The 14,996-nt window shown below is 43.1% G+C and overlaps 1 protein-coding gene across 2 annotated transcripts in view; it reads right to left on the reverse strand.

Annotated features, from left to right (window-relative positions):
• DSCAM (DS cell adhesion molecule) overlaps positions 1-14,996 on the reverse strand; it is a 718,005-nt gene that overhangs the window by 266,740 nt on the left and 436,269 nt on the right. The window lies entirely within an intron of this gene.

Below are 14,996 nucleotides of genomic sequence, written 5' to 3' on the forward strand. Positions count from 1 at the left end.
TGTTTCATGGCCATAGCCATAGCAGGCTGAAATAAATAGTTTCAAACTTTAACATTTAAAAATGACAGACAGCTTGAGAGTTTGTGAGAATTTCTGTATTTAACAATCGGAGTCACCTCAGACTGAGGAGGAAGCCAGGTTACTTTTTGCCCCCCATTGAGGGCAGTAATGTGTTTTCACAAAACACATGGTAATAAAGCCGAGTAGTTTTCTGATGAACCCAAACTAACTTGCATCTCTAATATTTAAAGAAAAGCTATTTGAATCATCGTGACATCAAGAAAATGAAACCTACGAAGTCAGAGAGGGAGACAAACCATAAGAGACTCTTAATCATAGGAAAGACACTGAGGGTTACTGGAGGGGAGAGGGGTGGGGGGATGGCGTAACTGGGGGATGGGCATTAAGGAGGGCACGTGATGTAATGAGCGCTGGGTGTTATATACAACTGATGAATCACTAAATTCTACCCCTGAAACTAATAATACACTATATGTTAACTAATTGAATTTAAATAAGATAAGTTTAAAAAAAGAAAATGAAGCCTAGCTTGTGTTTTACTAATCCAGGCGGAGAAAAGACTCATCCAGAGGGGTTGCAATCACTTTCCTTGTGTTTATATCAGTGGAAGCAAAGCCAGGTGACTCTAACCAGAGGGGATGATGGTGAGGCTACGTGGCAGGGATAGGCAAGATTCATAAAAACACTGGCACTCATTTTAAAGCTTAGTTCCTTTTCCCAAGCAGCTTTTTTACAAGGATTGTCAGTAGTAGCAGGTTATTTACTTGAGAAGTATTTTCCATGACACTGACTTAGAAAAGGTCACCCTTCCTTAGAAATTTGGTTATTAATTATAACTGACTTCAAGTTGCTGCATTTCTTGAGCAAAATGCTGAAATATGGGGCGCCTGAATGTTTCAGTCAGTTAAGCATCTGAATCTTGATTTTGGCTCAGGTCGTGATCTCAGGGTCATGAGATGGAGCCCCGCCTGCATCAGGCTCCACACTGGGCTTGGAGCCTGCTTGGGATTCTCTCTCCCTCCCTCTAAACAAAATGCTGAAATACGTCATAGTGAAACAAGGGGATAAAAAGGTAGCTACACTGGGGCGCCTGGGTGGCTCAGTCGTTAAGCCTCTGCCTTCGGCTCAGGTCATGGTCCCCGGGTCCTGGGATCGAGCCCCGTATCGGGCTCCCTGCTTGGCGGAAGCCTGCTTCTCCCTCTCCCACTCCCCCTGCTTGTGTTCCCTCTCTCGCTGTCTCTCTCTGTCAAATAAATAAAAAAATAAAAAAAGGTAGTTACACTATTTCAATGAAGCTCTAAGTCAATTCAATTACTCTGATAAATTTCAGGGCACTGAATTAGTGATATAATGAAGGAGCAGTATTGTTGAATGTCTGAAAACAGACAAACAGCATTCTTGTCCCTCTGTGTTCCATCCACACAATATTCACATCAGCATAAATTTGCAGAACTTACGATGCAGACTGCTCTCCAGGCAGTCAGGCCAGCTGTGTGTCCGTGCACCACTCTCATTGTCTTCATGGTGAGGACTCAGACTATGTGTGTTTCAGCAGTAACAGGTTCTGAGTCTTTGAGTGAATGATACGGAGTGAAATCCGCCAGGTATTGTCATTACTCCTAGACAGCGTGAACAACTCAGATCTGCAGAACCAAGGTATATTGTCCCCATGCCTAATACATGTTAATACACATAACAAGCAACTAATTCTTTTTTTTTTTTAAGATTTTTATTTATTTATTTGACAGAGAGAGAGACAGCCAGCGAGAGAGAGAACACAGCAGGGGGAGTGGAAGAGGAAGAAGCAGGCTCCCAGTGGAGGGGCCTGATGCGGGCTCCATCCCGGAACGCCGGGATCACACCCTGAGCTGAAGGCAGATGCTTAATGACTGAGCCACCCAGGCGCCCCGACTAATTCTTGAATAAATTAACAAATTCTGTGACTGAATTGAATAATTAGGACAAGTAACTGCATGTGTCAAAATTCTCACACACACACACATACACACACACACACAATTAAAAATTGGATCCATGCAACATCGTAAAACAAAAGGCTACAGAAAAGCAGGAGTCCAAGAAATGGGAAAAAAAAATCTACCAGGAAATTGTGGAACAAAGAAGGCAAGAAGAGTAACTTTTCAATCATAAAATTCAAGACAAAACCTCAGAGATTATGGCAGAAAATAGGTAAACCAACAAATATATTTAGTAATATTAACACCTGTTTGATAATTGATCAATGATGGGAATAAAAAAAACCTGGAGATGAGACATAATTATTAAATTTAATTGAACACATATAGACAGATTTATGTGCAACAAATATAAGAAAATAACACATTTTTTAAAAAATAGATGAAAAATCCATAGAGAAAGCTTCAGCACATTTCACAGAACTAGAATCATCTCTGAAGACACCACCATAGTATCTTGGTGGATGGAGAAGAGTGGGAAGTAGGGGCCATTTAATAAATGGTATTGGGAAGACTGGCTCACTGTATAGAGAAAGAAGAAATTGACAGCCACTTCTACTGTATCTACAACCCTCAACGTGGATGGAAGACCTAAGTGTGGACAGTGGGAATAGAAACACCGAGTGAATACAGAATATAAGGCGGAATAGTTTCCAGGAGCTCAGAGACTTGTTAATCAAGGTCCCGTGGAAGACAATCAAAGGCGAAGTGAAGAGACAAGAGACAGTCTTGACAAAGATATTCACAACCATTTCCGTGTAATAAGAGATTCAGTTTACATGAAGGGACCAAAGCAAAGCAGGAAGAATGATGGCGAAGTGGGCAAAGCAAATTCATAGATGGGATACCCAAATATCTAGTAATAATATGAAGAGGGTCATGCTCAACCTCAGTAGTAATGAAAGAAGCAAATTAAAGTAAAACCTATACTCATTAGGGGCGCCTGGGTGGCTCAGTCGTTAAGCGTCTGCCTTCGGCTCAGGGCGTGATCCCGGCGTTATGGGATCGAGCCCCACATCAGGCTCCTCCGCTGGGAGCCTGCTTCTTCCTCTCCCACTCCCCCTGCTTGTGTTCCCTCTCTCACTGGCTGTCTCTATCTCTGTCAAATAAATAAATAAAATCTTTAAAACAAAACAAAACAAAACAAAAACCTATACTCATTAGATTTGCAGTACTTAGAAAGGCAGATAATATCAAGTGCTGGCAGAGATACAGGGAAATGTGACCTCTCCTGGGGGGCTGGTGGCAGCAAAAACTGGTATTTTGGAGAGCACTCTGCAGTCACTGGGGACACTAAGTTAATATTACGCACAGGCCCACCGACAGGGATCTTCATCGTCCACTATGCACAGAGTCAAAGGGCTGGAGGAAAGCCTAAAGGTTTACTTTTCATGCTTTAACATACATTTCTATGTCTATCTCCATAAGCACATAAAAAGTAGATTTAAAATAAGCCTATTAAGTACACACATGAGTAAGTGCCGACAAGAAGGAACGACAGCAGAAACAGTGGATGGTTAAAAAAAAAAGAGAAATGCAAATAAAACAAAATATGGAACATGTATGGACTGATGATACTGATGGGGCACAAAGGCAATACCAACAACACCAAAGCTCTCCATGGACCCGTCAGCAGCACCTCTAGGGGATTTTATTCATGAGCCCAACGGAGTGACTTCAGAGTAGGCCATGGGTTCCACGCAAGAAGTCTTCTCTTCAGGGTGATGGTGCCATTCTCATTCCCCTCTTTGGGGCATTAGAAAATGCCTGGAGGGCTGGGTTTCTCTGAGAGGAGGCGGCACATGCAGCTGCCCTTACAGGGATGTCAGAGACGGGTAGCTAGAAAGCAATGGCTCGCTGTTGTACTCCTTTACCTTGAGGGGAGAAGGGGGCAGTTGTTCAGTGCTGCTCCGAGGGGAAAATGGGACCAGAGAGAAAGGGAATGGCTGGAGAAGGCAGATTTGTATCCAGCAGGAGGAGGAACTGTGTGATGCTCACAGCTGTACAGAATCGGGACGGGCTCAGTGCCTAGAGTGGCGCACTGAGCAGAACAGGTGCAGACGGAGTCTGGAAAAACACAGGTACAGTTCAGGGCAAGGTGAGTATCACATGGGGGTCTCATCCGGGTGAACTCCACGTTCGTTGCTATCCCTATGGCTCCGTCTATTTATGCTACATAAACGTCTCTTCTATATACTTACTTATGTCTAACTGTATATGAATGTAATACACATAGGTAATTATGCAGGACTTTAACCCATGCGTATGTGTTACAGTTATACATAAATAAAAGACACAAATGTTATTTATGTCACGTATCACGTGTGCACAAACTTATATAGCTGTGTTACGTACCAATTTCCGTAAAAGTTCCTACTGTATGATTCTGCATAATTGTGGAAAGCTTTTTGCTGACTTTAAATCTCATCAGAACATTATTGCTTAAGCTCTGCCTCGGGGTCTTGTCCCGTGTGTGTGTGTGTGTGTGTGTGTGTGTGTGTGTGTGTGTGTAGGTGCTCGTACAGGTATGCATATTTGCAAAGAGACTATGGGTTAGGCAGGGCAAGTGCAATGATTTTCCTGTCATTCTTTCTTTCTGTCTCATCTCTACGTAATTCTCTCCTTCTCCAAGTTCCCGTGTTTAACAAGCACAAGTATTGCCAAACGTGATTTCTCCTGCAACCCTAATTTTCACTGAGTAAAAACTGCAATCTTTGACTTCAAAACAAATCCAATACACCATCTTTTTCTTTTTCTCTACTTAGAGACAAACAATTTGAGATATTATCTCTAAAAAAAAATTAATGAAAGATTTCCTTGAAGAAAGGTACCAGCTTCATTCTTCTAGGATGAAAGGGGAATTATAAGAGCTTCTACCCAGGACAAACTCATCTGGAGAAGACACTCAAGCAGACCTCAGAGCTCAAGTCTGACCTCCGAAGCTAAGGACAGTAGTTCTCTCCCGCAGGAGCTTGAGAGGCTGAATCTTCAGCCAGGGGAGTAAATGCAGCCACTGGGCCCATCTAACAGGGGTGCCCCTTGGTAGTTCAGCGAGGAGGGGTGGGGCAAGTCCCCCACCTCATTAGCCTTCTTCTGTCACACTGGAATATTAAATTAACCAAGAGGGGCGCCTGGGTGACTCAGTTGGTGAAGCGTCTGCCTTCGGCTCAGGTCATGATCCCAGGGTGCATCGGGTTCCCGGCTCGGTGGGGAGTCTGGTTCTCCCTCTGCCCCTCAACCCACTCATGCGCGTGCTCTCTCTCTTTCTCTCTCTTTCGCAAAAATAAATAAATAAAATATTTTTAGGGGGTGGGGGAATGGGATAGGCTGGTGATGGGTAGTAAGGAGGGCACGTGTTGCATGGTGCACTGGGTGTTATACGCAACTAATGAATCATCGAACTTTGCATCAGAAAGCAGGGATGTACGGTATGGTGACTAACATAATAAAAAAAAACATTAAAAAATTAACCGGGTGACTACGAATTCCCATTTGCAACCATAAAGTCCCACAAAAGGATCGCACATTTAATGTCTCCCTACATCCCTCCACTAGATCTATTTTTCTCCCCTGTTATTCATAATAGAAACTACACCTTCCCTAAGTAGCTGGTGAAAATTCATAAAAACATTTTGTGAATGACTACAATTTACGGCCACACAAGACCCAACAAACGGGACCCGAAATGAAGCACTGCTCAACTTTAATGAGGCACCTGAAAGCGAAAACTAGCTTGAAACGCCACGTGTTCTACCAACAGGAGTATAAATGACTCCAGTAGTTGGTGGAGGTGACAAAGGGAGAAGAACTTCATCCCCGATGGAGGGGGGTTCTGAGCCTGGCTGGAACAGCAGGGAGGTTGGCGGTGCTCTGGTTGGAACAGCGAAGGGGCAAGAGTGGGAAACGCGAAGTGGGAGTGGGGGGCCCTGACAATGCTGTTTCTGTGCACAGAGCTGTGCCTCTGTCCAGGCCGAGCGACACCAGCTGTCAGGAGCCCCTGAAGACCGGTGTCGTTAGCAGGCAGCACTCCTGGCCGCTCACTCAGAATGGGAGCTGAGCCCCATTTTTAATCCGGCGTTCACGTCCCCCGCTGCAGCCAGAGCCAGGCTGCCAGACTGCCAGGGTCACAGAGCAGGTGCAGCGTACGATAAAGAGCCGCACCGGAGGTAGAATCTGTAGGTCAGATTGTGCAGATCCTTCTCATCCCTGCCAGGCAGCTGAACACAGAGGGTCACTACTGTTTAGTCGGAAATACTGCCAATGACACCTAATTCTTCCCTTGCTTTGGAGCAAGACACGAGAAAGACGTGTGTTCAATCAGGAAGGGAAAATGCTACAAAGACCGCGGTGAAATGAGATACGAAGGAGCTAGTAATGTCCGTGACCGCCCTTGCGGTGTTTCGAGCGTCATCATCTCACCTCACTGGCAAACATTTATTTTAAAAACTCATGAAAAATAATTCTGGAAGCTTGATGCTTCTCAGACATTCTTGACCACCCACAGTGTCGGCGATCTCTCTCTACTAATTGTAGCCCCTCCAAATCTGTATTTCAGATTCCCATGGTCTGAATCCAGGATGCTGGTCCAGATGCACTCAACAAACCCCACTGTCCATAAGCCTTGCCCAAGCCACTAACACTGTAGGTTCCCTGTCTCAGGCTCTCCATCACCCAGAGCAGAACTTCTGGAGTGGCGCTGGGTCCTCCCCCCACTCCCACGTTTCAAATCCATCCCCCCTTTTACTTCTCATCAATGTAACTAGTTCTCCTTCCCTCTCTTTAATTAAGCCCTTGATAACCTCGTGCCCTTCCTTTTTGAATCATCTTCTTTCTTAACTTTTTAATAGCTTCTTTCCTGGGTTCTTTGCCTTTATTTCTCCTCACTTTCACCCTGGCTTTCCCCTGCAATGTGGATTGCTTTTCTTTTTTTTTTTTTTTAAAGATTTTATTTATTTATTTGACAGAGATAGAGACAGCCAGCGAGAGAGGGAACACAAGCAGGGGGAGAGGGAGAGGAAGAAGCAGGCTCCCAGCGGAGGAGCCTGATGTGGGGCTCGATCCCACAACGCCAGGATCACGCCCTGAGCCGAAGGCAGACGCTTAACCGCTGTGCCACCCAGGCGCCCCGCGGATTGCTTTTCTAAAACACACTACAGGGGGTACTGGAATCCAAAGACGTGTATTTGAATCCTGGATACATTCCTGGACTGCTTTGAGCAAGTCTCCTGCTCGCTCTCAGTTCTGTTTCTCTGCTTCTGCTGTATCTACATTACAGAGTCACTGTGAGCATTAAGGTTACACATATGAAAGTGTTTGTAAACTATAAAGTTTTATATAAATATAAATAGAAGGTGACATTTCTATGTAGCAGCCAATTAACTTTCCTGGCAGTGCTGGTCCCTAGCAATTAAAACACTCAATTAGGCACCGTTCAAGTTCAATGTGGCACCTAAAATGAGAAAGAAAACGCTTTGAAATGTGTTAAATATAACCCTGCTTGTTAAACTGAAATGAAGTGAAAAAAGGGATTTTGACTTTCATTTCCCCCGACCTGTTCGAAAGCAGCACGACTGTGCTTCTGGTTCGTTAATATAACTCAGAACTGCCTAAGTTTTAGGGGTTACCAATAATTAACATGGTGTTTAAATTGCTCTTTGAAGGTTTTTGTTTTTTTTTTTTCAAATTTCCTAAGCCAATGCTACAAAATAAGCAAAAGGCCAAGACTATTGGCAAAAAAGACATGACTGAAAAATGGTATTGTTTAGGGGCTCCTGGGGGGCAAGCGTCGGCCTTCAGCTCAGGTCATGATCCTGGGGTCCTGGGATCGAGCCCCATGTCAGGCTCCCTGCTCAGCGGGGGTCAGCTTCTCCCTCCCCCATTGCCTGCTCGTGCTTATGAGCTCTCTCTCTCTCTGAAATAACTAAATAAAATCTTTAAAAAAAGAGAGAGAGAGAAAATAGTATTGTTTCCAAATGTCATCTAATACACACACTCGCACACTCACACACACACTCGCACACACTCAGACACACACTCACACTCAGACACACACTCACACACACACTCACTCACACACACACTCAGACACACACTCACACACACACTCACACTCGCACTCACACTCAGACACACAGCACTGTGTTCTGTGTTAACAGAGAGAACCTCCGGGAAACAAGGTGGAAGGGTGTGCTCCCCCCATTTGTGGCATTACTGCCGGAAACAAGGGGACCCACCTTCCAAGGAAGCCAACTCGTGAGCCAATGTATTTGCTCTTCTGAAATTACCTGAGTAAAATATTCACTGTGCGGTCTAACAAGAAAGGTAATCAGGCTGTATTTATATAAATAAAATAAGAACAGACTGCCTTCCCATCCCGATTCACAAAGTCAAACATCTGTCTTTGCTTCTAATTCAGTTGATTCCTTATTTCTTCCCTTATCATAATCTTTATCATAATTGAAATAAGTAAAGGTTACTGATCTTTTAAAAGCATTGATAGACTACGATCCCAACGACTGGAGTGTGGCTTAATTTACTTATTTTATTTCCAAACATTTTAAAATTCAAATGTAAATGTTCGGAAGTCAATTTGGTTGCAACCTTTCTAATGACATTTGAGTAAAGCTAAAATTGTTCCTGGTGTATAATTACTACTATATATTTAAAGTCAGAAGTCATCTTAAGCAAGAAATGCAAGTGGTATCTTAAACTGAATTACTCAAATATCTTTGCTACGGTGCAGAGCCAGTAACTATGACCAGTGAGTCAATACATAAAAGGGGATGTCAGGCTGTGATCTTTTTCACCTGGAAAGTCCCACACAGGCTTACGCAGGATTAACCCTGTCCACCCAGCCTGCAATTTCCTCTTTTGGTAACTACAGTTTCATCTGTCAACACAGAAAAGATGAAATTAAATAAATGTAAGCTTGGTTAGCCAACAACCGTATTTAGTTTAGAAAATGCTCCTTTAAAACACGTTTTGTTTGAAGCAATGATTCACCAAAAGGATATGCTCTCCCCTCTGCCCAGACATCTGCACAAAATTTATAGATATCTCATCAACACCAATGAACACAGTTTTTAGCAAGTTCAGTATTCCAGGCTTCTTGGCAAACCCACTGCTAAAGTCTCCCCGATGAAATTTGTGTTAGTGTGCAATATTCTCATAGGGTGGGCTCCACGGAGAGAGGCAACCTGTCATCTAGAAGGCTACGTTAGAGACTGCCAGGGTGGTCTCAAGCTTTGCTCACTTGGCTGTTGTAGGTTTCCTAGGGATCTGCTTGGTTTCAATGTCACCTTGTATCTAGAGGGCTTTCTGCTTTCTTCGTCCCCTTGTCTGTCTGATGTGGTTCCCGCACCTGACATCGTCCTTCCATCTGGCTCCTTCCCTCACACTGCCTTTTTTTTTTTTCTTTAAAGATTTTATTTATTTACTTGAGATAGAGAGAGCACAAGCAGTGGGGAGGGGCATAAGGAGAGGGAGAAGGAGGCTCCCGCTGAGTGTGGAGCCTGACGTGGGGCTCAGTCCCAGGACCCCGGGATCATGACCTGAGCTGAAGGCAGATGCTTAACCGACTGAGCCACCCAGGTGTCCCTCCCTCACACTTTCTATCAATGGTTTTTGCTTGGCTTCCATGCCTAACATGACTCTTCTTATCCCTGGGGTTGTTTTCTTTTGGGGAGAATTCTTAGCCATTGGATAGAATTTATTTTCTGAGGTATGAACCTGCATGGGGGCCTTTCCTTATTGAGCACATGTTACTAAGTAAAGTGAATACACATTCAGAAGTCAGTCTCAGTCCAATTCATATTTTAATTCACTATCCTAAGACAGCTTGCAAAGACTGTTGTTTTCATTTTCCTCTTTCTTTTGATAGTTCGACCTTTTCCCTAGCAGGGGGGTGTGGGTGGAAACAGGCCGCCTAGCCAGGCACCCCATACATAGCTCTGGCCGCAGTGACTGGCCCAGGAACGGTCGGTGGTCTGTACAGAGCCAGCCAGAGTCCCCCCCTCTGATTTTTCTATGTGGAATTGTTGGGGGAAGAGCACGTGAGTCCAGAGATAATGAGGGTCAGTTTTCTTGCCATATGGAGAGGCTGCTCTGAGGGAATGGAGCCGGTGTGTAGAGGGAAACACCAAAGGAACAGAGAGAAATTTCAGATGGTAATTAAATGGCCAACAGACACATGAAAAACTGCTCCACATCAGTCGACATCAGGGAAATACAAATCAAAACCACAATGAGATACCACCTCACACCAGTCAGAATGGCTCAAATTAACAAGTCAGGAAACAACAAATGTTGGTGAGGATGTGGAGAAAGGGGAACCCTCTTACACTGTTGGTGGAATGCAAGCTGGTGCAGCCACTCTGGAAAACAGTACAGAGGTTCCTCAAAAAGTTGACAATAGAGCTACCCTACGACCCAGCAATTGCACTACTGCGTATTTACCCCAAAGATACATATGTAGTGACCCGAAGGGGCACCTGCACCCCAATGTTTATAACAGCATTATCAACAATAGCCAAACTATGGAAAGAGCCCAGATGTCTATCCACAGATGAATGAATAAAGAAGATGTGGTGTATATACATTGGAATAGTACTCAGCCATCTTCATGGACATGGGTGGAACTAGAGGGTATTATGCTAATGATCTCACTCATATGCGGAATTTAAGAAACAAAACAGATGAACATAGGGAAGGAAGGAAAAATAAAATAAGATGAAAACAGAGGGAGGCATCCATAAGACATGCTGAACTCTAGGAAACAAACTGAGGGCTGCTGGAGGGGAGGTGGGTGGGGGGATGGGGTAACTGGGGGACGGGCATTAAGGAGGCCCTGATGTAATGAGTCCTGGGTGTTATATGCAACTGATGAATCACTGGATGCTACCCCTGAAACTAATAAAAAAATAATTAAAAAATAATTTAAAAAAATGTCTAGCCTAGGCCTCCCCTGAGGCCTATGCTATCTCTGCCCCTCCCAAAGGTTAGTTTAATACAACCTTGACCTCCATCCTGACCTCCCCTCCCCCCACACACTGTTGTAGTTGCTGTTGAACCAGCCTGATTGGAGTTCTACTCTTTTCAATCAATGGGATCATGGTTGATACATTGATCCATCCTCATCTAGGAAATTTAGAGACAGATTTACATTTAAACAGGTCTTGTATGAATTTCTGTCCAACTTTATCTTCAGACATTTGGTGAATAGGTTCTACTGTGAGTCTGACTGAGGGACTGATGGACCGGCCTCTCTGAATGAGAATCTGCAGTGAGACGCACAGTCTCCTGATGGTTACATGAAGGCCTGTGCCTTACACATTATTTACTCACTGATGTCTCCAAACCTACCGCTTGGGTTCCACCATCCTAAATTCCACTCCTGTCTATCCCACTGCATACTTACCGGATCCACTTAATATTTCAACCTCAATACATCAAGAAGTAGACTCCTGATTTCTTGCCTTCAATTGCTTCCCTGCATCTTCTGCTTACTCAACTGATGGCCGTGTTCTCCTTTCCATTGCTCAGGCTGAAATTCTATCCTCTTACACCCACATCTAATCCATCAGGAAATCCCACTGAGTAGACCTTAAAAATATATCTAGAACCTGTCTTCTCTCACCCCCCGCCCCCGCTCTCTCCCTGACCCAAGCCCCCTGACCTCTCCCCTGGATGAGCTTTCTAGCAGGCGACCTGCTTGTCCCTTCTTGACTTTAGCCTGTTCTCGGCACAGGAGTTGTTATCCTTTTGCAACCTAGTCACAACCCTGTGACATCTCTGTTTAAAATCATCTGATCAACCCCTCCATCTCACTCAGGAAAAACTAACTCAAGGCCTTAGAGCCCAGCCCGGCTATACCGGGTCTTACGTGAAAGGGCCCTGCTGATTTTGACCTCACGCCTTATTACTTTACCCTGTGTTCACTCTCTTCCAACCACACAGCCTCTCTGCTGGCCCTCCAAGTGGCCAGGCCCACTCCTGACTCTTTTTGTTCCCTTTATCTAGAATGTTCTCTCCCCTAGATATGTGCTTGCTCGCTTGCCCTCCTCTACGTCCTTGATCAAATGTCAGCTTCTCAAAGGAGCCTTCCTTGACTGCGCTGTTAAGCACTGGAAATCCCAAATCCCTACAACCGCCCTGCCCGCTGGCAGCCACTTCTGGCCAGGCAAGTGTCATAAAACACCTTGCAAAATAGTATTTTCCTTCTTTTGTCTGACGATCCTTGCCAAGGACCTGAAAATGATTATTCTACATAAGACGCACTTAGACGAAAAGAAATTCCTGAAAACAAAACCATTTGATTCAATTGTTTCCTAAAATGATAGATACTTTGGTGATAAGAGCCAATAAATTCTCCTTTAGGGTGTAAGCTCGTTGCAGTTGCTTTCTGTCACTTAAAATTAAAAAGATCAAGGTTAATACACTGATTTATGCCGGTCTAGAAAATTTTGAGAAGAAAGGTGAATAATTCACATGGTCTTTGCTTGAATTTACATATCCTAAAAATTGATATTAAAATATCTCTATCCATTTATCCAATGGTCACACTTCTGGCAACTTTTCCTGAAAGAAACCATCTTACAAGGAGATAAAGGCCAATGCATGGAGAAGCTCATTTGACACATCACCCAGAATGGTTCATAATTAGACATAAATGAAATAGCACTGGAGTAGACATTTTCTAAATGTAGTCTGAAGATCCCTAAGAACCCTTGAGAATATTTTCAGGGGGTTGCAAGAAAATGACCATTTTTACTGTAACACTAAGATATTATGTACTTTTCTCATTGGTTTGACATCTGCATAGACACACAGAAGTCACTTTGGGTAAGACCGCTGGGGCCTTAGCACCAATCATGGCAGTGACACCAAAATGTACCAGTCATCGCCATGTTGTTTACCACCACACAGTTCTAATTGTTTTTTAAACCAGCTTCATTTAAGGACACTTGGTGAAGCCATAAAAATAATAATTTTAAATAAAACTTAAACCTTGACTTCATGTCCTTTTCAGGGTTCTCTGCGCTGTGTAACAAAATGGGAAGAAGGCACAAAGCATTTCTGCCCTGCTGTGCAGGCCTTTGTCTTGAAGAAAAGTACTTGTGCCTTCGTTTGAATTACAAGCTCCACTAGTCTCTCTTTTCAAGGAATTCTATTGTTTCCTCAAAGAATACCTACCTAAAAGCTATAGTTATTCGGCCTTGTGCAACTGGCAGACACTGTCCTAGGGAGGGGAAAAAAGATATACCCTGCCTCTCCTGTGATCACAACTGACTGTGTTTGTTGCAAATAATGAAATTCAAACTTTCAAGCAAAAAAGTAGAATTTTGTAAAACTTGTATCTGTCGCTATGAGCCTCTCAGCTTCCCAATACTTAAAGACTTTTCTGATGAGACTTTGATTTTATTCAATAAACCCTGTAGATGTTTCAAAGATCCATATAGCTCAGGAAACCAATAATTTCCAAGGGATCAACTTCTGTTACAGAACAAGGTGTGGGTGAGACATTCATTCAAAGGGCACGATAGACGGATGGATTTTAAGATAACAGAGTACCAAACATTTATTGATACAGCTTCTAATTCTCCAGGGCAGCTCACTTTAAGATACCACCATGTTGTAATCCTCTGCATTGTACTGAATATTATAAAGTGTTTTCTGGTTTATTCACTTGTTTTGTTGTTTACTCTTTGTCTCTCTTTACTGAACGGAGAACCCCACAGGGAAAGAAGCTTGTCTACATTCTTCATCACTATTTTCCTCAATGCCTAGAGTAAAACCTAGCATCGAGCAGAGGTTTCATAAATGGTAAAGTAATAAATACAACCACAAAACGAACTTTAATGTAGCTATCATAGTCTGATTTACCAAGAAATTCTCACGATCTGAGAAAATTCAGAAGAGATGTGATTCTTTTTAAAAGATTCAGAATTATTTATGTGCAAGTGTATCTAATGTATTATACATATTATATAACATATAATACATAATATATTACATAGATTGTATGTATGCATGTGTGCATTTATAGGTGTCCTGAAAAGGTAAACCAATGAGGTTTGTGGGGAGAAAAAGGTTGGGAAAGACCATGGAAAACCTAGGTAATTTTGTACCCATGACATTAAAAGACAATTATTGGTATGTAGGGACAGCTCAGACAGATGCTTAGCAGGCAGAAGGCTATTGCTATGAAGTTCTGAAATTGTTTCATAACATATTAGAGTTATTTTCATGACCTGCTTTATGTAGATTATTTACAGAATTGAAAAATTTCATTTTAAGTGCAGCTGAAGAAACCGACTTGGGGGATAGAAGAAACAGCTTCCTCTAAGGGTCTGCCACGACAGAGCTGTGTCCCGAGGTGGGCCTTGTAGTTTCACTGCTCTTTATTGATAAGGAGATTGAGGTTGAGTTGCACGACCCCCAAACTTCATCCTGATGGTTAGATTCCATGATGTAAAGAATCATTTAAAAGTCAAGAAATTTTTCAGTGGGTCCTTTAATCATATGATTCCTATATTGTTGTTTTGACCTACTCAACTTCTCAAGATGAAAAGTTTGAAAACCTCTCTGGTTGATTCTAAAAGAACTTATTTTAGGAGTTTTTAGGAAAAGAAAGATTCAGATGGTTCCCAACTTAGGATGGTTCATCTTCCAATTTTTCCACTTCATGATAGAGTAGAAGACATGTGCGTTCAGTAGAAACTGTATTTTGAATTCTGAATCTTGCTCTCCCCCAGAGCTGGCGATATGCCATAGATACTCTCTCGGGATGCTTGGCCGTGTCAGGTACCCACAGCTCCCAGTCAGCCAGTGGTCAGGAGGGGAAACAACCAAAACTGACCACCATTCTTCACCCATACAACCTTTCTGTTCTTCACTTTCAGTACAGTATTCAATAAATTATGACATGATATATTCAACACTTTATTATAAAGTTGGATTTGCATTGGATGGTTTTGCCCAATCTGAGACTAATGTAAGCAT

The sequence above is a fragment of the Ursus americanus genome, chromosome 4 (assembly GCF_024610735.1).
Source record: "Ursus americanus isolate L20-20 chromosome 4, mUrsAme1.1.p, whole genome shotgun sequence".
Lineage (NCBI taxonomy): Eukaryota > Metazoa > Chordata > Mammalia > Carnivora > Ursidae > Ursus > Ursus americanus.